This window comes from Myiozetetes cayanensis, unplaced genomic scaffold (assembly GCF_022539395.1).
Source record: "Myiozetetes cayanensis isolate MyiCay16 unplaced genomic scaffold, myiCay2020 scf14, whole genome shotgun sequence".
NCBI classification, from domain to species: Eukaryota; Metazoa; Chordata; class Aves; order Passeriformes; family Tyrannidae; genus Myiozetetes; species Myiozetetes cayanensis.
The window spans coordinates 9370286-9390743 of record NW_026087048.1 but is presented as its reverse complement, the minus strand read 5'-3'; the positions used below and the strand labels follow the sequence as shown (position 1 = coordinate 9390743).

The 20458-nt window shown below is 39.8% G+C and overlaps 1 protein-coding gene across 7 annotated transcripts in view; it reads right to left on the bottom strand.

Moving 5' to 3' along the window:
• SEMA6D (semaphorin 6D) overlaps positions 1 to 5374 on the bottom strand; it is a 215749-nt gene extending 210375 nt beyond the window's left edge. For 6 of the 7 annotated variants that reach the window (XM_050309335.1, XM_050309341.1, XM_050309343.1 and 3 more), the window contains exon 1: positions 5356 to 5374. The gene's annotated coding sequence lies outside the window, so the exon portion shown is untranslated. Of the gene's footprint in view, positions 1 to 4800; positions 4820 to 5355 lie in introns of those variants that run through there. The other variant, XM_050309336.1, reaches the window with a different exon arrangement.
• Between the last annotated feature and the right edge of the window lie 15084 nt (positions 5375 to 20458).

Below are 20458 nucleotides of genomic sequence, written 5' to 3'. Positions count from 1 at the left end.
AGGATCATATGTCTCAGACACTGCACAATGGTTCTGCTCTCACACACAGAAGTCCTTAAGAATCAATTCTGCTGGCTTTCAAGAACATGGATGTATATCACCCCTTTTCACAGTAATACAACTTGTCAGGAGGAACTCCCTTCACAGGCAAAACTTCATGTGCAGTGTTAGTGGCATGAACATTCAAGTTCAGAAACATAGCTACAGATACATGCTACAGCTGGATAAAGAAAATATGTGCTGTCACATTGTCATGACTAGCTTTCAAGTGGGAGAAAACGTTGTAGGTGTAAAGAGATCTTAAAGCTAGCGAGCAAACCAAAGAGTTGGAGTAAAAGGAATTGGGTTCTTTGGACAGACTAAAAGAGATAGAGTGGTATATCAGTAGGAAACATAAGGATTAAGGAATACAAAATATTTCTGAGAATTCAAGGAATATGATCAAAACCAGAACCGACAAAAATAAAGGTAAAAGTGGACTTTGTAAAGGGAATTACGACCTAACAGAACAGGCAGGGTGGATTCAGCAGAAGCTAACCTCACCGAAAAAGGTCAGAGACACTGAAAGGGGAGCTCCCACTAGAGAAACAAAGTTAAGAATATGTAATTGGAGCTGCTTAAAAATACTACTGCAAAACTGATAGGAACTCCTCCTGCTCTGGAAGAAAGGACTCAAAAGCCTCTCTTTTCCAAGTGGAGATCTTTCCTACTTGAGCTAAAGAAACGGGCCCTTGGCTAATAGCATCACAAGCACTTACTGTGTTCGCAGGCCTGCCATGGGAGCAGAACATACTGAGAAATACAATGACTCTTCTTCACCAAAGAAAGCTTGTCTCAAACATCTGAGTTGTATGATAAAGTCAAGTGATCTTCAGTTTACAAGGGAAGAAATAGGTGTTTTATACCATAAAAAAAAAAAAAAAAGAACTTCATAGTTTTCTCATAGAATAACATTCATTTCTAGCTGTGAAACACTGCCCAGTATCAGCCTTCAAATATATTTCATCTCTCTTTTCCCTTCTCTTACTTTGATTTATAATTACATTGAAGATTTGTCTGGTTTTCAAGACACCATTTATTCACAATTAAGGTATCCACAGTGTCACCATAATTTAAGATACAGACTTTTCTCCACTAAATATTCACTCCCCACGTAAATGACACGCTTAACTGGCTGTTTCCTTGTCTGTAAAAGAGATGAGACTAAGCGCTTCCTTGGGGGATCAACAATACTTGATTATTTCAGATTAAACCTAGGACTGGTTTTAAGACATAAGAGTTCCTCCAGATGTACACTTTTATAATTTTCAGTTCCACCCTAATGCATTCCAGGAGAATCACCTGGAGTACCAGGGATAATCAGTGTAGCTGTAGATGGCATGGAAAACCAACAGATAAATTGGTATGTATTCTCCAGCCCCTGTATTTAATCATCTGTCATTAACATTGTCATTTATAAAAGAGGCTCCTGCATTTTGAATCCACCAGGGTTTGAGTTAATTTTAAAATACAGTGCCAAAGACAGGAATTAATTCCCAAGATAAAGGTTTAAGAGACAGTATTTAAAAATAAATTAAAACCAGTTGTAAATAGCAGTAGAATTCAATAATAAATTTTCAGTACCTATCCTTGGTGAACAGCAGAGGATATCATCCTCCTCCTCCTCCATCCACATCCCTGACAGAACCACCTAGTTTTGTCCCCACCAACCTAAGCCAATGGAACCATAAGCACATCAGCCCACAGGGTCAGTGTTCAGCAGGGACACGTGATGAGCTCCATGCCATCAGTCTCTGGCTGTGACCACCTCTGCCATGCATACTTGGAACCCAATGGGAGGTGAAACGGCACTGGACTCCAAAGACTCACGTGTTTCAAAGAAGCCCATTTTTGGAAAGTGACACTCCACAGTGCCAAGAATAGTCATGAACTGAGGCATCCAAAAGCTGTAAATGGGTATGGGCCTATAAATACAGACCATTTCCACTGGCTCATTCCTGAGTCCACAGAGAATGAAACAGCCTTAGAAAAACAGCATCTGTGTTACAAATACCATGTATAAGAAAAACTGAATTATTAAACATTTAGATAGAAACACAGGATGAGAAATATTTATTTTTTCACATTTTGACATGGTAAGAGAAGCAATATTTATGGAAGGTGTCCTTTAAAATTACCACATTGCTCTTTTTGACCTTTGAAAATTTCAGCTACCTTCTTTCTCAGACATTTAGTAAACCTGACCTTCCGCCACAGATTATATGCCCTCAACTTTTCCAAGATCCAACAAAGACTGCTCCCAGACCCCTTCTGTAGCTTTCTCACACTTCCCAACAGAAAGTTCCATAACTTGAACACACTGAGGTATTTAAACATAAATTTACAAGACAGAAGTAGACCAACAAAAGATCTGGAGCTAGGAGAAAACTAATTTATGAACAATAGCTTTTTTTATTTATTTATGGGTTTACAGTGAAACCGTAATCAGAAAACATGCGAGTATGAGCATACAAATAACTCTCTATTTTGGGGTCCTGAGAAGTTTCAGCAATTGCTTGTAGCATAATGAATGTTTGTAATTCATTGGGTTCTGTTTAAAAATGCAAAGCACACCACAACATCAATGATGTTCTCTTTATCTTAACAAAAAGACTACTACACTTAATGTTTTTCTGACAGAGCTAGCATGTTTCAAAATATGTATTTCTTTTGTATAGTATAATGTTTACCACGGTATGTTCCTACTTGAGTTAAATTAACTGTAGTAACATCATATTTCAGGCAAGACCATGCTCTGCTAATTATCCCAAAGAGCTTCAAAATCTTTACAGTATATTCACTGCATTTACATCTTCTCCACAAACTTACTGATCTTGTTTATATAATTTTGCAAATGACAAGATGTGTAGGATAACGATCTAAATGAACTAAAAATTGTGTCATGGACAGATCCTTCATAGATTTGCAATTTGTAGCTGTCAATCTTCCTACAGCTGCTAGATAACAAAACAACAGTTCTTTTCTTCATGCAGACAAGCAAATTCAATAAACATTGGTAAGGACTCTTTTCCAAAAGAAAGAAATCTCTGGTTCTCCACTGTATTAAACCTTTTCTTATACACATCTTAACTCCCTTCTTGTTTTTCTTAGGGAAAGGGAAAAAAATCACATCAATTCTGTGTGTTTTAGCACCAAATTTAACTTATGTGAAAAATGGGCTTGCTGATTGCTAAACATTTTGGTAAAGAGGAATAATATACAAGGGGAAGGGGAGAAGAGATATAGAGACTTACAACTGACATCACATTGTAACTGGAGAACACACAATGGGAGTAGTCAAAATGATCATTAAAGGCAGCCATTGCATTTTTATATCACCTTCTCACTCAAGACCTGCCTGAAATGGGCCAAGTTATACTAACATTTGAAAGAGAACAAAAGCAATAAAGGGATCAATATCATGTGAATCTTACAAATTCAAAGTTGTGAAATTAATAAGGGCACTGCCTCTAAGATTGTTTCTCTTTTCCTTAAGATGAGGGTATGAACTGAAACCGTAGTTGCAAATGCTGTTAAGAATTGGATTAAGGACCAACATCCACAGAGATAGGAAAGAAAAGGAATTCAATCAACATAAAATCATTACAGAAGGAGAAATAAAAATAGAAAATTAAAACAAATTGCTACTACTGTAGAGAAGGAGTAAATGGCTACATTGATAATGGACAATGCAAACATTTTATTCCTGCAACACCCCTGTATTCCATTTTTAAAATTGCTCCAAGATTTCTTCTTTCTTCAAGGAAATTATGTATCAAGTTTCCATAATATCAACATCAGTTCCGTACCATGGGTTTTCCCTTTGAAATTAAACTCCACGTTAGACAGAGGTGTTCACAAAATGTGTTGCTCCCAGGGGCTAGAAAACTCTACAGCCTACAGACTAATGCACTGAGCAAGTCCATCAAGGATCATCAAACAAAAAGCATTCAAGGCAGCCACGCATGTTCGGTCCCCCGAGATTAACACCCAGCACCACTTGATGCACACAAGCAGTTTAGGGTCATGAGTTGTACCACTTCTTACATGAGATATTTTAAATAATTTCTACGTTGCACAGCTATAGAAATATACCTTTGTGGGTGCAGCAAACAAAGTGATCAGGACACAGACTTGTAAGAGGAGAGGATGCTCGCAGGTGCCTGTGTTCAGCGAGACACTGTCAGAGTATAAATTTGCCTCATACATCTCACTGATTAGATGCACATGTCTTATGATGGAAAAGGGGATTCATGAATGCTGCGGAGAGAGACCTGTAACAGCACGCCCGCTTCTGCTCTAAGACAACCAACAAGGGGTACCATCATTTAAAATAAATAAACATTTCCTCAGTCAACGAGTAAAAAAGGGTTAGGGCTCCAGCCGGGAGAATAATTGGAAAGTCGAAACACCTGAGAAGAATTAACGGGAAGAGCAGTCCCGGCAGTATCGAGCTCCAAAACGCCCCAAGTACCGGGCGGACAGACACGTCCCCCCGGCAGCCCTTCGGCTCGGAGCTCACGAAAAAACACCCACGGAAACCCCGGCGAACGGGCTCGCAGCCGCCCCACCTCAGCCCCCGGCCCAGCTCGGCCCCACCTCGCCCCCAGCCTCGGGGCGCCGCAGACAATGGGCGGGCGGCGAGACCCGCCCGGCGCAGCCCCGCGCAGCGCCCGCATCCCTCGGCACCCCCCCGGCACCCCCGCCCCGCGGGCAGGGCCGGCCGGAGCCGCGGCCGCACGGAGGGACTGACGGACTTACTCGGGGTGCGGCAGGACCGGCGGACACTGCGCGGCTCCGGGCGCGACTGGCGGCGCAGCGGGATCGGCGGTGCGGCTGCAGCCGGAGCCAGAGCCAGAGCCAGAGCCGGAGCAGGAGCCGGGCCCGCCCCGCCCCGCACGGCCGCGCTCGCCCCCGGCCCGCCCCGCCGCCCCGCCCCGCACCTGCACCGCCCCCGCACACGGCCCGCCCGCCCCCGCGCACCTGCCCGCGCCCCTCCGCACCCCCGCTCTCGCCTCCCCGCGCTCGGCCCCGCCTGTCCCCAGCTCTGCCCCCGCCTGGGAGGCAGCCCCGCAGTAACGCGGTGCCCCGCCGGGATGCGCGGCCGCGGATGGGCGAACCCAGCAGCCGCCCGGGCCCCCGCCACGCTGCAAATGTTCTCCAGCGATCGATACTGTCATTTGACTTTGCTGCGGGGGAAGGTGTCAGGCAGAGACTTTACTCTGAAAACTAACTCGCTTTACTTTTTCCTTCTTTGCATCCCCGGCGAACTTCTTCCCCGTCGCGTGTGCGCACGGGCTTCTCGCCGCGGCTCACCTGCCTCCCGAGGAGCGGCAGGTCCTGTCCGGGCGAGGAACTGACGTTCGGAAAGCGCCCCCGCTCCTCTTTAACACCTGCAAAAGAGTTAGAGCAGACAGCTCAGGCTCACTCCCAGTGGGGTCCAAGTTCTCCAATAAAAGCTCTAGGTTTTGACTTCGGTATGAAACGGAAATCTTTTGTTTCACTTTGGGTTTGTGTCGTTGCAGATTTTGCATCACTGACTTTTCAGAATATTCCCTCAGCCAACATCAGAAAGAATTTGCTTTAGATTTGAAACAAATATAAAATTAAAATATTTTTTTGCAGCCTCTGGTGTTTTGTTGTTTTGGTTTGGTTTTTTTTTCCTTTTTATTAAAATCCCAGTTTCGTGGCATTGCAACATAATGTCTAATCTGAATGTTTTACTATAATTTTCACTGAAAAATAAAAGTAATTTGGTTAGTTCTAACCTGAGTTCAGAAACCAGATATTCCCTTGGGAAATTAATGGAAGCTAAAGCATATAGATGAGAAAATATTTTGCAGTTTATCTTCAAGCATAATCTATTGAGGAAAACATCACAACCCTCTCCAGGTACAGGTTCCTCTACAAATAAGGAACAGGTTTGCTACAGAGGAAAGTGACACTTGTGCAGGGACAAGGATGCTATTATATACTAAATATTTTTTTTTTCTACTAGAAGTCTTCAGTGACAATTGTGTTTCTCAGATTCTGCAACAGCAGCTTGGCTTCAAGCCACAAGCAAGGGAGCTGACTTTGATATGTTCTCTGAAATCCTCTCTCCTTCCTTTTTCATCAGCAGCAGGTGCAGGTCCAGCACCACAGCCTTCATCATTCACCCTTCTGCAGAGCCTGGAGCCCACCTGAGGGACGGCCTGTCCCTCAGCCCTTCTCACCCTGTTTGGGCACTCTGTCCTGTGAAAGCCCATGTGCTGGGTCACTCTGACACTGGGCTATTACTTGTGGGGGAGGATTTGCCCTTGGTATCGTTGCTGCTTTAATTCTTCTTGGTGTCATCTTGCAGGTTTCCAAACCTCATTTCTTCCTACTTTTCCAAATGAGCTGGAGTACTCAGGGTACCTGTTCTGTATTTGGTTTTGGGAATAGACTCACAGTTGGCCACTGTTTTGCAATGGCATTGGATTTCTTTGTCACTGTCACCATGAACCAGACCCAGTCAGAAGGGCTGTGTCTGACAGGCTGCTGAGCTGAGCCCAGCTCCCTCACACACCCCTGGCACCTCTCCCTCCTGGCTGCCAGCTGTGCTCACCGTGCCCAGCTGCCTTGTGTGGCCTTTCCCCGCTCCAGGTGTTCATATCCAGGTGTGGGGGACTGCAGGACCTGCCCCAGGTGGACTCAATTCCAGCTGGTTCCCCACTGTCCTCATCCCTGAGCAGGGCTGAGCCCCTCAGAGAAGCTCAAGGCAGGAAGAGGTAGAAGGTCAGGGTGAGGCAGAGGTACCCCCCTCCTGGAGAGACAGGGGGTATTTTTTAACTTTGCTTCTTGCTATCCAACTATATTTTAAGTTGGTAATAAATTAAATTAATTTTTCCCAAAGCAAGTCAGTTTTGCCCATGGCAGTAACTGGTAAGTGATCTACCTGTCTTTATTTCAATCCAGGAGATTTCCCAACTTATTGTCTCTCCTGCCCTCTTGGGGAGGGGAGTGATGTAATGGGCAGATGGGTGGCTGGTGGATGGATGGGATCACCCATTACAGGGCTACAGTCACTGGAGAGAAAACAATCCTGTTCAGAGTACAGCAGTTCCACACAGCAGGTTTTGTGTGTTGTGACTGTCCAGCACTGCCAGAGGGGTTCTTTTCTGTCCATGTTACCATCACCCCTGTCTCTTGGCTGCCTTTCCCACTGACTGCAGAAGGCACTGAGGGTACAGTGAAGACTTTTGTGCTGAAATTCCTGTTTGGCAAGAAATCATCCCATTTCACTGCGGTGCAACACTGTCTGAACAGGGCACTCTGATAGACAGCAGCACCTTCAGTTTTCTGACTACAGTTCCTGTCTGAATGTCCTGGAGCCAGGTCAGCCCGTGTATTTGCATCCTTTGCAGAATTACACTGTGACCACATGGGGCAGATATCTCTATTTACTGTCATTTACAGTACCCTTTGGACTTCACTTTCTATCCCATAAATTATCTCAATTGAACATTCATTGCTGGAAAAGAGAACTTGTTGCCCCCCCCCCCCCTTCCTTTTCTCAACAATATCTGCTTCAAGTTGTGAGCACATGTCTGTCCTATGAAATCAGTGATTAAATTGCTTGGAATTTATGCTTAGTTCCCTTTAAACAAAATTGTAGATAAATTCTGGATGAACTATTTTTTCTCATGCACTAAATTCAACAAAGATGCAGTTTCACTTAGTCCCCTCAAACACAGATCTGGATTATCTTTGCAGAATAGTTTTTTTGGGGTATTTCCAGGATAAGAATCACAAATGCATCAGAGTCACTTTCATCAATCTTCTCCTATCTACTCTCTTAGAGGGTAGGTAAATTTTGAAGCATGTGGGAGATTCAGATCTAGTTCTGTTCTCTGCCTGAGTGAATTTGAATTCTCATTGTCATCTACTAAGTTATAAGTTACTTGAGGATGTAAAAAGATGGAAGAGAAGATTATTTTCCTGCCAATACTATTTCAATATGTACAAATAACATTATCTGGAGCAGGAATTAGATCAGAGTCTTCTCTCAGGTAAGAACCAGGAGATTAGAGACCTGTTCATACTTCTCAGACAGCATTTATTTTGAGATGGAGTTCAGCTCCAGCAAGAGAGGTGGGAGGAACCTGCTTTGCTGCCTGCTGGAAGACACCAGCCCTGGCTATAGGAATGTGGATGCAAACCATTAGAAAGGGAACTACGTGCAGGGGGTTAAGGTGCTTTTAACTCTTGTGGTGATATTTCTTACAGTACCTTTCTTAAGGTTTGGATGGACAAAGAAATTCTCTGTACAAAGTAGGAAACATATAATCAGCTTTTCTCCACTCAACTTTGTGTTCTTTCTTCTCTAAGTTAGCAGTCACCGTAACTTGATGTCATAGCATTGCTTAACTTTTCCTCTGCCCTTTCCATTTCCTAAAAGAAAAGTTATTCTCTGTTCTGATCTTAACACCTTATTCAGTTTATACTAAGTTCAGTGTAAACGAGAACATTTCCTGGAAGCATCCATAGTTACTTTTTTTCTGAGGTACTTATCACAGGATGAAGAAAACTTTGTCAGGTGACAGGAGAGCCTGTATAATTTAACACGAAATAGTCACTCCTGAATGTTGCAAAGCAGGCAAGAGCCCTCAGAGGCTGCTTGTGTGAAATGTTATTCTTCACTATTAAGCATTTCTGAGCCAATGCCAATGTCTAGTTTACCAAAAGACTTTGTCAGCACTGTTTGGAGACAGATCCATACTGAGCCACTTTCACATGTAACAACCCTTTAGAGATATCCCTGCTTCTTCTTCAATTGTTTTACTAGGGCTGCTGGAAAAGGATGATCCCTATCGCGTTGGAATGCTGCTGTCCTCCCTTGGAGTACTTTTGATGGCCCTTGTTGAGCAAATTGCTCTTTCATGCTACACTGTTGCTCAGCAAGGTATTTCTGCTTGTCAGCTGTTACAGACTCCAAGAGATAATGTTGCTTGTTTCACAGGTTTCTTATTAACAGCTTATTTTTTCCTTACAGGACTCAGAGCACATACACTGTATATCACCAGCTCCCAGCTACATTTCTCTAGTGTAATATTTGTAATATTATCAATATTTCTGAGGCTCATATTGCATCTGGTCCCATGATTCAGCTGAAATTGAATTGGTTTGTGATCTAATAACTCAATTGCAAATATAGCAGCCTTTTTTTCCTGGAGAGTGTTTAAATCAAGAGTTTGTAAAGCACTTCAGGTCACATGGCAGATATCCTCCTATTCCTCAGATTTTTACTCTTTTTTTTTTTTTTTTTTTGATAGTTGTTGCAGTGAGATATGAAGTCCTTAGTTTCGCCTTATGACTCATCTCCTGTAAGCATTTTTCTTTTCTTTCTCTTTGCTCCAGACACACTGGATTAGGTTTTGTGTCTCTGTCCCAGTCCTCTTTCCTGGACTCCTTTTTATGGCACCGTATCTGTTTTGCACTGTGTGTTGTTTTTGATGTGATCTTTCTCCTGCAAAATTTAGCTGACCTTGTTTTTGTGTTGCTTTAGAACATATATATTTGTCTTTATAGTAATCCAAAGCAATCAAAACCTCCTCTGCTTTAACCAGGAAACAGATTTCCTGTAGACAGTCTAATCTCAAAGAAGAAACTCTTGGTATCTCAATACTTTTAAGTGGGAAAGAAGATTTCTTAGGTCTGTAATTTAAATATTTATTCCCTCATTACTACTTCTTGTTAGCATCAGGGAACAGATAGACACATTCTCTTGAACCCTCTAGCTGCACTAGCCATTTCAGCGTCTCAAATATCAATCTCTGTCATTCCATGTCATTCCTTCTCATTCCTAGCAAACACATGTATCTGTAATATTCCTTACCTTCTTCTCCTCTGAGTTGTCTATACATTTAAATGTCCTATTACACCTCATCCTTTCTGATTTTTTTCTATCAACATTACATCTCTTAGATTCCAGTCAGATCTCAGTGTTCCAGTCACACAAATGATTTGATGTTTCAGTTGTACCTCCTTTACTGAGACTTTGTTTCAGAGTCTACACAGACAAACAGCACAATCTGTTATAGTTACCTGACATTTTAAAACAATCATAGTCAAAATAACAGCCACAATTTGTTTTAGTTATTATCATTATGAATGGTTCATGAAAGTGTATATCCTGTAGAGTAAGACAGAAATTAGGGAGAGGTGGTATTGTAGAGTGTATAATATACAAAGAGGTAAAAATACCCTATATATAGTATGAATTTGAGCTCTATTTTCTGTACAGCTTTTGCATTCATGAAACACTTCCTGCTGGCAAAAATAGCAATATTTTTTCACAATCTTTCAAAATATGTTACAGTTCAACCGTTGTAAATGCAACAGACACTTTAAAAAAAGTGCATCACAAGGTTGTTCACTTTTCAAAAAGGGGGTGATTCAGTTGCTGGATGCATTTTTCCATGAGCAAAGAATACTATTCAGTAAGAAAGAGTGAAGATAGAAAACTAAGTCTGTAGAAGAAAAGAGTTAAACAGACTGAAAAGGATCCAAAAGGAATGATATTCTGCACACAAGAGAATGCCATGTGTATTCCGTTACTTTCCATCTATTCTGTCAGAGAAATGCATGTGTACCATAGCAACAAGCACAGTTCATAAAGCCTATATGTTAAATCATTAAACTAAAGATCACTTACTTTCTCTGAATTGGCAAGCAGTACTTTTGCTGTTCTTTTAGGCAATAGTTAATAAAATATTCATAAACAACTCATAAATGGTTAAACACGCTGAATGCTTAAACTTTTACATGGTTTCTTTCATGTTTCCTAACACATGTGCAGAAAGATTTCTTTAAAGTAAATAATACTCTTAGAACACATTTTCCTGTGTTTTTTGCACACAACACACAAACACATGCAATTATGTCAAGAATTTGATTGTAGAGCATAGTTCATATTCCCACTTCCTCACCTTTAACCCTTCTAAGTGGACAATGGGGTTTTCTTTCTTCTTATACAAATTATTGCCTGTGGAAACACTTCCTTAAATCTCTGGACAACTACATTTGATTATCTGTAATGTTGTAATTTCAAATTATGAAGAAATACTGTGGCTTCCTATTTTTTCAGGGCATTATTCTTTAGGGAAACCTAAAGTGACCAGTAAGAGAGTTCAAATCATTTGCAGATTTTCCAAATATGGGATTAAGTTTCATTTAAGCATTGCTTTTCCTGCCCTGCAAATGCAAATGCATTGTGTTTTTTGGAGTAACCAGCGTTAAATTAAAAATCTCAGCACACCCTCTAGGGAATTCAACTCTTCACAAACCTTAATTCAAGTGAAAGCTTGAGTGAATATATAGGTATTCAATATGACAGGAGGGACAAGAATCCATGGTTTGCTGCAGTTTCAAACTCCCTTTCTTACCATCTATCTTCAATCAAGGTTGTGCTCATACAGGGACCATCTGCAAGGCGGCCCCATTTAATATGATTTACCAGTGCGAATAAAAAGGTGGAAGCAATATGTGATATTACCAGACTCAAGCTGTACAACCAGGAATAAACAAGAGTAAACAGAAGGTCCTAAATCAGCTTTAATAACAAAGAAATTCTTCAGGATAGTATGTATCCAGCCACCCCTGTGAGTGCTCAGATCACTGAGACTGCCAGCCCAGCATGGATCGGATCGACTCCAGGTTGGACATTGCCACTGAGAGATAAACAGACAGACTTCAAGTGGTCAGATAGTGTAGAATCCACATGAAAAACAGTTTTATTGCTAGGAATGTCTGTGGAAAGTAATTTTGGAGAAATTTTACATTTTGTGTTGAGGAAAAAAATAGGGCACAGGGAATTCAAGGGTTGGACTTGCTCATCTTGGAGGTCTTTTCCAACCCAGATGATTCTATGATTTTATGAATTTAATAATATTTTCTGAAGGGATAGATCACAATGATAAAATATGGAATTATTATATGTATAGGAGTGCATTATATTTATATATGTATTTACAACACCAGCAAACAATTTTTGATCAATGAGTAGACATAGTTTTTCTACATAATGTTTGATTGACAAATGAATAAGAAGATCTCACAATCTGTTCAAGCAATTTGCAAATAGAAAGAAGAAATAAATTTCATAAATACAAGTTTTACTGAAAATTCTTTTCCAAGCTACTCATAGGATAAGTGGCTTACAAAATATTTACTACTGATGCATAGAAACACCATAGACATTAAATTTCTCGGCTCCAGCTAAACTTTGCACTTTGATAAGTGAGTGACACTATAAATTATAAATTACTAGTACTGTCTAAGTGACTATAAATTATTGTTTTGGAATGTATTGTACTAAGTAACCAAGTTTCAGTGTGGTTAATATTTATGCATGCATGGGGGGGTATTTTTTGAGCACAAAAAGTAATTTCACATAAAAATGGCATGCAAAATGAACTGATATTCACCAGTTCTAGTGACTTTCCATTGATAAGGGTAATGGGAACAGTAACCTGAGCTTGGACAACTAATTTGTGTGGTTGTTCTACCCTGCAAAAAGGCTGAGACCTTCAAATCAAGGATTGATATTGAGAGTCTTCTCTTTGTCCCCAGGAGAGCCATAGCTGTGTTTGAGATCTTGAGGCCTTGCCCTCAGTTAGCTTGCCTGAGAAATTATCCTTGGATTACCTTGGATCATTGATTCCACTAATGTATGGGCAGTAGATATTATCTACTGCCAGATTTAAGATTTAACTGAACAGTTACAAGAAACTATGGGTCTTGCAAATGGCAATACAACATTCTTTAATGAGCAGCTAATATTTCTGTTGAGCACCAAATGTAGATCTCTCACCTAAAAGACAGAGTGCTTTACCTCTTCTGTTAAGTCTTTTAAAGCAGATGTATTCAAGTTTAAAACTGGTAATAAAATGCTGGATAAAAAATAGTACCCTTAGAAGATCTATTTCTCCTTAACAGCTTTTAAAAAATCTAGTATTGGCTGTATTAATTTGCACAAAAGATTTAAAAACAGCTTACTGTAGGCTCTGCTTTTGTGCACTGTGGCAGAATGAATTATGAATGATTGCATCATTTACATTCTAAGTTTAGTTTTCAAGTATGGTTGATTTTGCTTAAATGAGAATCCTGTAGCTATTTAGTAATTAGGACTGATAGTTCTATGAAGTTCATAATTGGTCCCCAAACAGGTGTTTCCTTTCTACTTGGAAAAAATTAGGTATATTTTTGCCCTGCTGCATGTGAGCTCATGGAAATTTCCTGAATATAAAAGTGTATAATATTCAATAACAATTATAAAATCAAAATTATACTTGACTTTAAATGTCTACTCTGCTAATGCATTGAATTTGAACTTGACTCAGGCCTAATTCTGTAACAGTGCTCTGCACTCTTGACCATGAACACAGTTACCAACACCTAAAATTGCTCGGTACAGATGATCTGATAATATTTTATGACAGTCTGTCTAAGGAGTGTAGCTATTCTCAATAATAATTACGGATAAGTTAGATATATAATGCTGTTTTTCAATATATACTGTGTCTACTGAATATAGATAGATGGTTTTGGATGTACTGAAAATAAACCCATTACTGCCTATAAAAATTGTGTATCTTTTATACTGACTGACTGTCAGGGACAACACAATACTTGAAGGGGTGACTCCTTTGAAGTTCCTGTGAATTGTCTCAGCTGTATTATCCCCAGTTTGTGTCTCTACTTTGAAAATGGCAGCAGCTGGCAATCATTTATCATATTTGATTGTTCTCCAATGATTCAAGCTCAGACAAGTTACCTTATCATCAGTGCAGGCAATTTTTATGTAAAGCACCAGTATTGACTACAAGAGATCTGATGGCAGTTTTAAAACATTTCTGCATTAATAGCCTTCTCACTACATTTAAGCATCCTGTCTCTTAGATCCTGTGATGAATGTGACACTGCTATTATATGTCCTAAGTACCCACTTTTAATGGTGACAACATCTATTCTTCAAAATGGTAATTACCTAATGCTAACTATCTTTGCAATTTATGACCACCTTGGGAAAAATACTCCTTTAAAATTGCACAAGTGTTTAGTTAGAAATATGTAATTAACCAGTTACCTTGTTGGAATTAATTTAGGGTAGAATCATAGAGTTGTTTAGGTTAGAAAAGACCTCTAATATCATTGGGCCCAACCATTAACACAGCACTGCCAAGTCCACCACTAAAAACCACATCCCCAAGTGCCACATCTGCATGTCTTTTAAATCCCTTCTGGGATGGCGACTCAACCACTTCCCTGGGCAGCCTGTTCCAGTGTTTGACAGCCCTTTTGGTGAAGAATCTTTTCCCCAATATCCAATATGAACCTTTCCTGGTGCAACTTTGGGCCATTTCCTCTCATCCCTGTTACCTGGGAGACTAAACCACATCCTGCTCCAAACCCCTTCAGGGAGTTGTAGAGAGGGATCAGGTCCCCCCTGAGCCTCCTTTGCTCCAGGCTGAACCCCCCCAGCTCCCTCATCCACTCCTTATTCACTGCAATGAATGGTGATGTGGAAACTCATAGAAGGGGAGAGAGAGTAGGGGGGTGAACTCAGAGAAGTAGCCCCAGAGCTAAAAAACCTAAAAACTACAGGCCCTTTTATCCCCAAGAAAGGGAAAGAGCTGATGAAAACAAGTCTCTTGACACAAACCAAACTCACGTGTTCTTTGTAATGCAGTTTTTTTGAAGAGGTATAAGATTCAGACCTGATCAGTACAGTACTGCTCAGAATTTAAATGAACAAGAGAATTAGGTGTATTTGTTAGATTATGTTTCATTGCTGACAGTTTTTTTAATTGTAGAATAACAGTTTCAGAAAAATTTGTAGGAGGCAGCTACTTTCTGTGAAAAAAAATCAGCTTTCTGTCCTAAAACTGACAGTTCCTTTTCTGTTTGTTTTATCTGAAATTTGAGGGCTTTAGATTAAACAATAGATTTTCAATGAAAAATCAAACTTTGCTACAGATAATTTTGATTTGTTGAAGCCAATTTAACAGTCACATCTGGCCTTTTCTAAAATCTTTCACAATCCCCAGAGAGGCTCCATGGATGATTAAACTCCATCTATCTGTGCTTGGCCTTGACTGCCACACTGCTTGTCTCCCACATTTTTTAATTTGTTTGTGACTGATTATTAAATAAATTGTGGATACCTTCCCAATAAAAGAATAAAAGCAGTAGAATGGGGAACATTCTTATAGCTTTCAATATAAAAAATACTTTACTGAGACAGTACAGAAAGAGTTTGTAACATTTTGATGGAGCAGAAGGAAGCAAACTTTTGATATGTTTTGTGCACTGTTGAGAGATGGAAAGTGAAAGAGGGAAGAGTGGAAACTCCAGATTTCAAAAGTAATCAATAAGCTTTCAGTCTTCTACAACAGATACCACTGATTTTGCAGAGCTGGAGTTGAGTACACCCTTCTGGGTTCTACAGGGCAACCTGTGTAGAATTCCAAATTCCATGAAAGAATTAAATGCATAAAGGCTGGAAGCAATACTGCCCAACCCACAGGAACATCTCAATGGTACCAAACATCAAAGCTGTAAGATTTGAGAAGCAAATGTTCTGGAAGAGTTATCTGGGAGGGTGTACATGGTGGTACAATGGAGCTGTCACTCCAAAACTGAGTGTGAATGCTTTGCAGGATTTCTTGGATTTAGTATCACAATGTGACACTACACACACCCCCTTTCCAAATCTTGAAACTAGTACTATTAAATGCTATTACACACACACAAAGTCTTAATGGATTACTAAGAATTTTGACTAAGATTGCAGTATGTGGTTCTATGTGGATTTTTATGCAAATGAGTTTATACAAGCAAAATTAACTAGATGTTTCATGCATTTATAAGGAAGAAGAAAACTGCTTTTTCATTGGCAGAAGTAAACAGGTGATAACTAGTTTACAACACCAGTCTGTCCATATGTAATAGCAACAAAAGAACCCATATCATCCCAGACAGTCTTCCTTACTTCCTTATACTATTTGTGAAGGAAAAGCAATGTGACAGGCAAGGCTGCAAGCAGAGGAATTGCCCACAAGATGTTTTACCAATTGCAATAGAAAAGGCTTTTGAAAGGGAAGCAAAATACAGGAGAGCAGAAACAATTAGATATGCAGCACACTGAATTCAGAAGTGCCAGCAGGTGATGTGCAGTTCTGGGGAGTTTTGGAAAAACACCTTTGTCAGGTTTATTTATTTATTTACTTCACAGAATAATCCTTCCAAAGCAGAATTGCTTAGTACAGTTTCTAAAAGCAACTGAGCTTTTCACTAATACCTGTATGTACATCTAATGAATAAACTGAAAATATGTTGGATGACAGAGATGAAGGGCACTCAAATTCAAAGAAAGTTCTCTCTTTTGTGATTAGAGCCTCTGTATTCTCTCTGTAACCTGACATCAGGTGTCCAAACCGTTAGCAAATATATAACATCCATCCTCCTGAAGCCAACAATCTTTTCTGTACACAACATTTCTGCCACAGCTTCCCCAACAGCCCATCCCAAGTTTTCAGATTCCTTCACCCCAGCTGTCTCTTTTGGGGAGGAAATACCAAAATTGATGAGAAACTGTCAAACCCTGCATAAAACTATGCACTGTATTCACTTGTGGCATTCTCCCACTTGGGTGATTTGTATACTGGTCAGAAGATCCATTTAAACAAGAAAACATCATATACATTAGGAGAGACATAGCCCCAGGTTCCTGAGACTTGCAAGCACTACATGTGCTTGCCCAGCGTACTTACAGCTTATCAGCTTGAGGGCTACATAAAGACTAACTCCTTTGTGAACAAGCCCCATGTTTTAGTTTGGTTTCCTGATAGCCATTTTTTTTCTGCAATAAGTTAATCTCTTTCTTCCAGCCGCAGTCAAGTCTTTTGTTAGTCTCTGTCATGGGCTTTTTCCATTACAGGACAAAGCAAGTTTTGCAGGTTCACAGTCACAGTAAAAATAGCAAAATACGTGGTTTTGGTATTACCCTTTCACTGCAAAGAGATGGCTATCACGAGCTATTCTTTTCCTTCAGATGCACACATTTCACTACCAAGCTAATTGCACTCTGCACACAGTCCATAATATGGTCAATCTCAAATTCTCACAGGATGACTCCATGTCTCTTGCAATACTTTCACAACACACAACATGTCCTTCCTCAGTTCATGTTTGGAGAAATCCATGAACAGATATAGGGAAAAATCAGACCTTTTTACTTTCCTTTGTCTGCTAAGAGAGTCCTAGCACTGCCTTGATCTTTACACAAAAGGATGCAGATTGAGCCTGGATCAGGCGTTAGCAGAGGGAGGCTCCTTGCCTGCTGACCTGCTTGAGCATAAACTGACTTGGGGCACTGCATGTCTTACATGTTCCTATGGCTTCAGTTTCAATTATTATTTCAGTATAGGACTCAACAGAGTTGTACTTTTAAAAAGTCATGGTGAAACCCCAGCTAAATATTATAAAGCAGGAGAGAAAAGAATGAGCTCGAACACTAGAATCATAGCTAATAGGATTCTTCACCCATTGTATTTAGACTAATTATCTTTGAAATGCCTGGGGAATTGAAGAAAGACTTTTCTCGCTGGATATGACACATGATGTGGTAGGTGCTAGAATGCTTTTTCTACAAGCTACACATATCTGAGATCTCCCACAGATATTCTACTAATCATTCCTCGGTCTACTTAACCTTCGTTAGTGCAGCCATGACCCTTCCAGAAAGAAGCAAGAATATTTTTTAATCTTCATTTTATGAATGAATTTAGTTGTGGAATCTTCTATCAGACAAGAATACCTTCATGGGAAGAGCTTTGCTGTACAGTGCTGGCACTGTAGAATAATACTGTGCTGTATTTTTTATTTGATTAGTGATTCTCTATGCATCAGTATACTAAGCTTTCTACACTGGAAAATTAGTTAAAACAACTATGAAAGGTAACAACATTAGCATCTGTTTGTGAATAGCACTACAGGACTTTCTGTTTTAATAACTTGCAAAGGAAAGGTTTAGAACTCTATAGCAAGAACAGTATTTGCTGCACTAATCAAACTTACTCAAAATGCAAATCTAAATTCTTCTATGATTGCCATAAATTACCTCAGATGTATACAGATGTAAATCAGAACAGAACAGGTTTATTGTTTATTATTCTTTCTTGGATACATTATTTCCAAGCATTTTACAAGCTCTTCTCTACAAATCTTTATAGATCCTTGGTATCTGTCAGCTCCTGACTGTAGTGTATCCCTTGGGCATTTAAATACAAAAATGAGATACCACTGTCTACTAGGTAGAATTCAGTACAACATTTTGTCAAGCTAAATACGTACTTATAGGAAGTTCTTCCATATTCCAGATGTTCAAGCATATGGGAAAAGAAGACTTGGTGAATTGGAATCTTCCCATGTAATTTTTCTGTGAAAAGCTCTGTATCTGTCTACTCCACTGAGAACTTTCTAGCTTCCTGAATGTGGAATAGATGTGAACCTGCAAACCCAGTGCCCAACATTACGTTTCTGATACTAAGTAGGAACAAGTTTGGAAACGAGCTGTGTGCCATTTACTGCATCTTATCCTGCTGATGGGCAGACAACACATGCAGGGAATTCCCACTCAGAGAACAGATCAAAGACAGAATTGCTTGTGTTCTATTTTTCAAGTAACATGATGTTTTGAAATTTAAAATCTTTGTTTGATCCACAAACTTTTTCTGATGTTCTAGAAAATATCAGGTAAAAGGTTATCCATCAGAGTATAACTTTTTTGTCTAGTTTCACCAGCACTATTAGTTCAGATCTTACCTGAGTTTCTGGTACTTCTTCTTATTATTAATATTATTATTATTACCAGTATTAATAATAGTAGCAACAATTCTACACACAGCAAGTCTCCTGCAAGCATAGTTGCCCATTTTACCAAGATAGCAAAAACCGTTGTCTTCAGAAAATTAGAAAGATTATGTAAGAATTCTGCTTTAGTGCTTCCTAGAGAATCTGCTCTACAGTTTTTCTCTTGAACATTAGTGTTCTGAACCCTCATATATTCCATGCTACTGTTTTCCACTGTGAGACTTCAGATGTCCATGAGAGCCATGTTATCAAAAGTGATACAGACAGCTTTCTTATTCTGATTCTTATTAGAGAAAGTTTTTGAGATAGCTTGATTTCTTCCCTCACTATAATTTCCTCTTCATCACTGTATCCTTTCTTACTTTGCCTTAGAGTGAGATCTTAGCTGAAAATGGTGTTTTGAAATATAGGCAATGATCTTGCTATTTCTTTTAAACACAGTCATTACTGGGATTCATTTTTAAGAAAAGAACCAACACAAAACGTGCTAAGACTCATGTCATAACACCATCTTGCTCACAATTAACAGAAAGCCAGGCCATTGATTCAGTTATTACATCCTTGCCTAGCAGAGAAAGCACAAAATTGGCTGCTCCCTTTGTCTCTCCAAACCAGCCTTTTCTGGACAGGTTCCTTTCTTCTCTTGTGAAATGAAGTCTTTCCTTGTGAATGGTGCCTGAATGACAGCCTTGAAAGCTCCATTTTTCTTTACATAGACAGCAAATTCGCAGTCGAAGCTTGTAGTGTGAGATTTCCCTTAGTGACCCAGACATAACACCCACGCTGGTTCAGCAGCACTCTCCACTTTGGACCAAGCACTACTTCAGTTTGTGAATCACTATTTCCCTCATGAATCTGACCCCTGAAATGGAACCAGTATAAATTCCATTAATTTTTATGATATGACAACAATATCCCAGGAACTATGTTGAAACCACTACTTTATTTCACATAGCGCTGTGGATGGTTTCTTCTTTGTTATGCTTAAAATCCTTTCAATCTAAGCCTTATCTTTGGCATATTATTTCTATGTGAGTAATCCCCCTGGAACAAGAGAAACACCATTTAACATCTCTTTGATCTAGGCAACGAAAAAACACATTCCTACTCTATTTTGAGGATTATTACACTGTATTATATATCTCAAATCAGGGCATTTATGCACCCATAGCAATTCTGGGCTCATACGGATTCATTTTCTTGTCTCTCCTCAAAGGCTGTTATAGAGCTAGAAGTTCCTTTTAGACCCCAGGCAGAACTGAGTTCATATAACCAAGTGTCGCATCCCCTTTAAAACTGGTGGTTTCCAGGTGCTTCTCTGTGCACAAGAGGCCATAGGTTTAATTTATCTCTTTGGCGAACTGCACAACCAGTCCTTTGCAAAGAGTGAAAGCACCTATGAGATTCAGTAAAAATAAATGAAAAGCAGACATCCAAATCTGACCTCAGCAGTGAGCCAAAGCACAAAAGCTTTGGCAGAAAAAAAGAGCTGAAGACAAGAGGAACTGTGCTAAAACTTTTC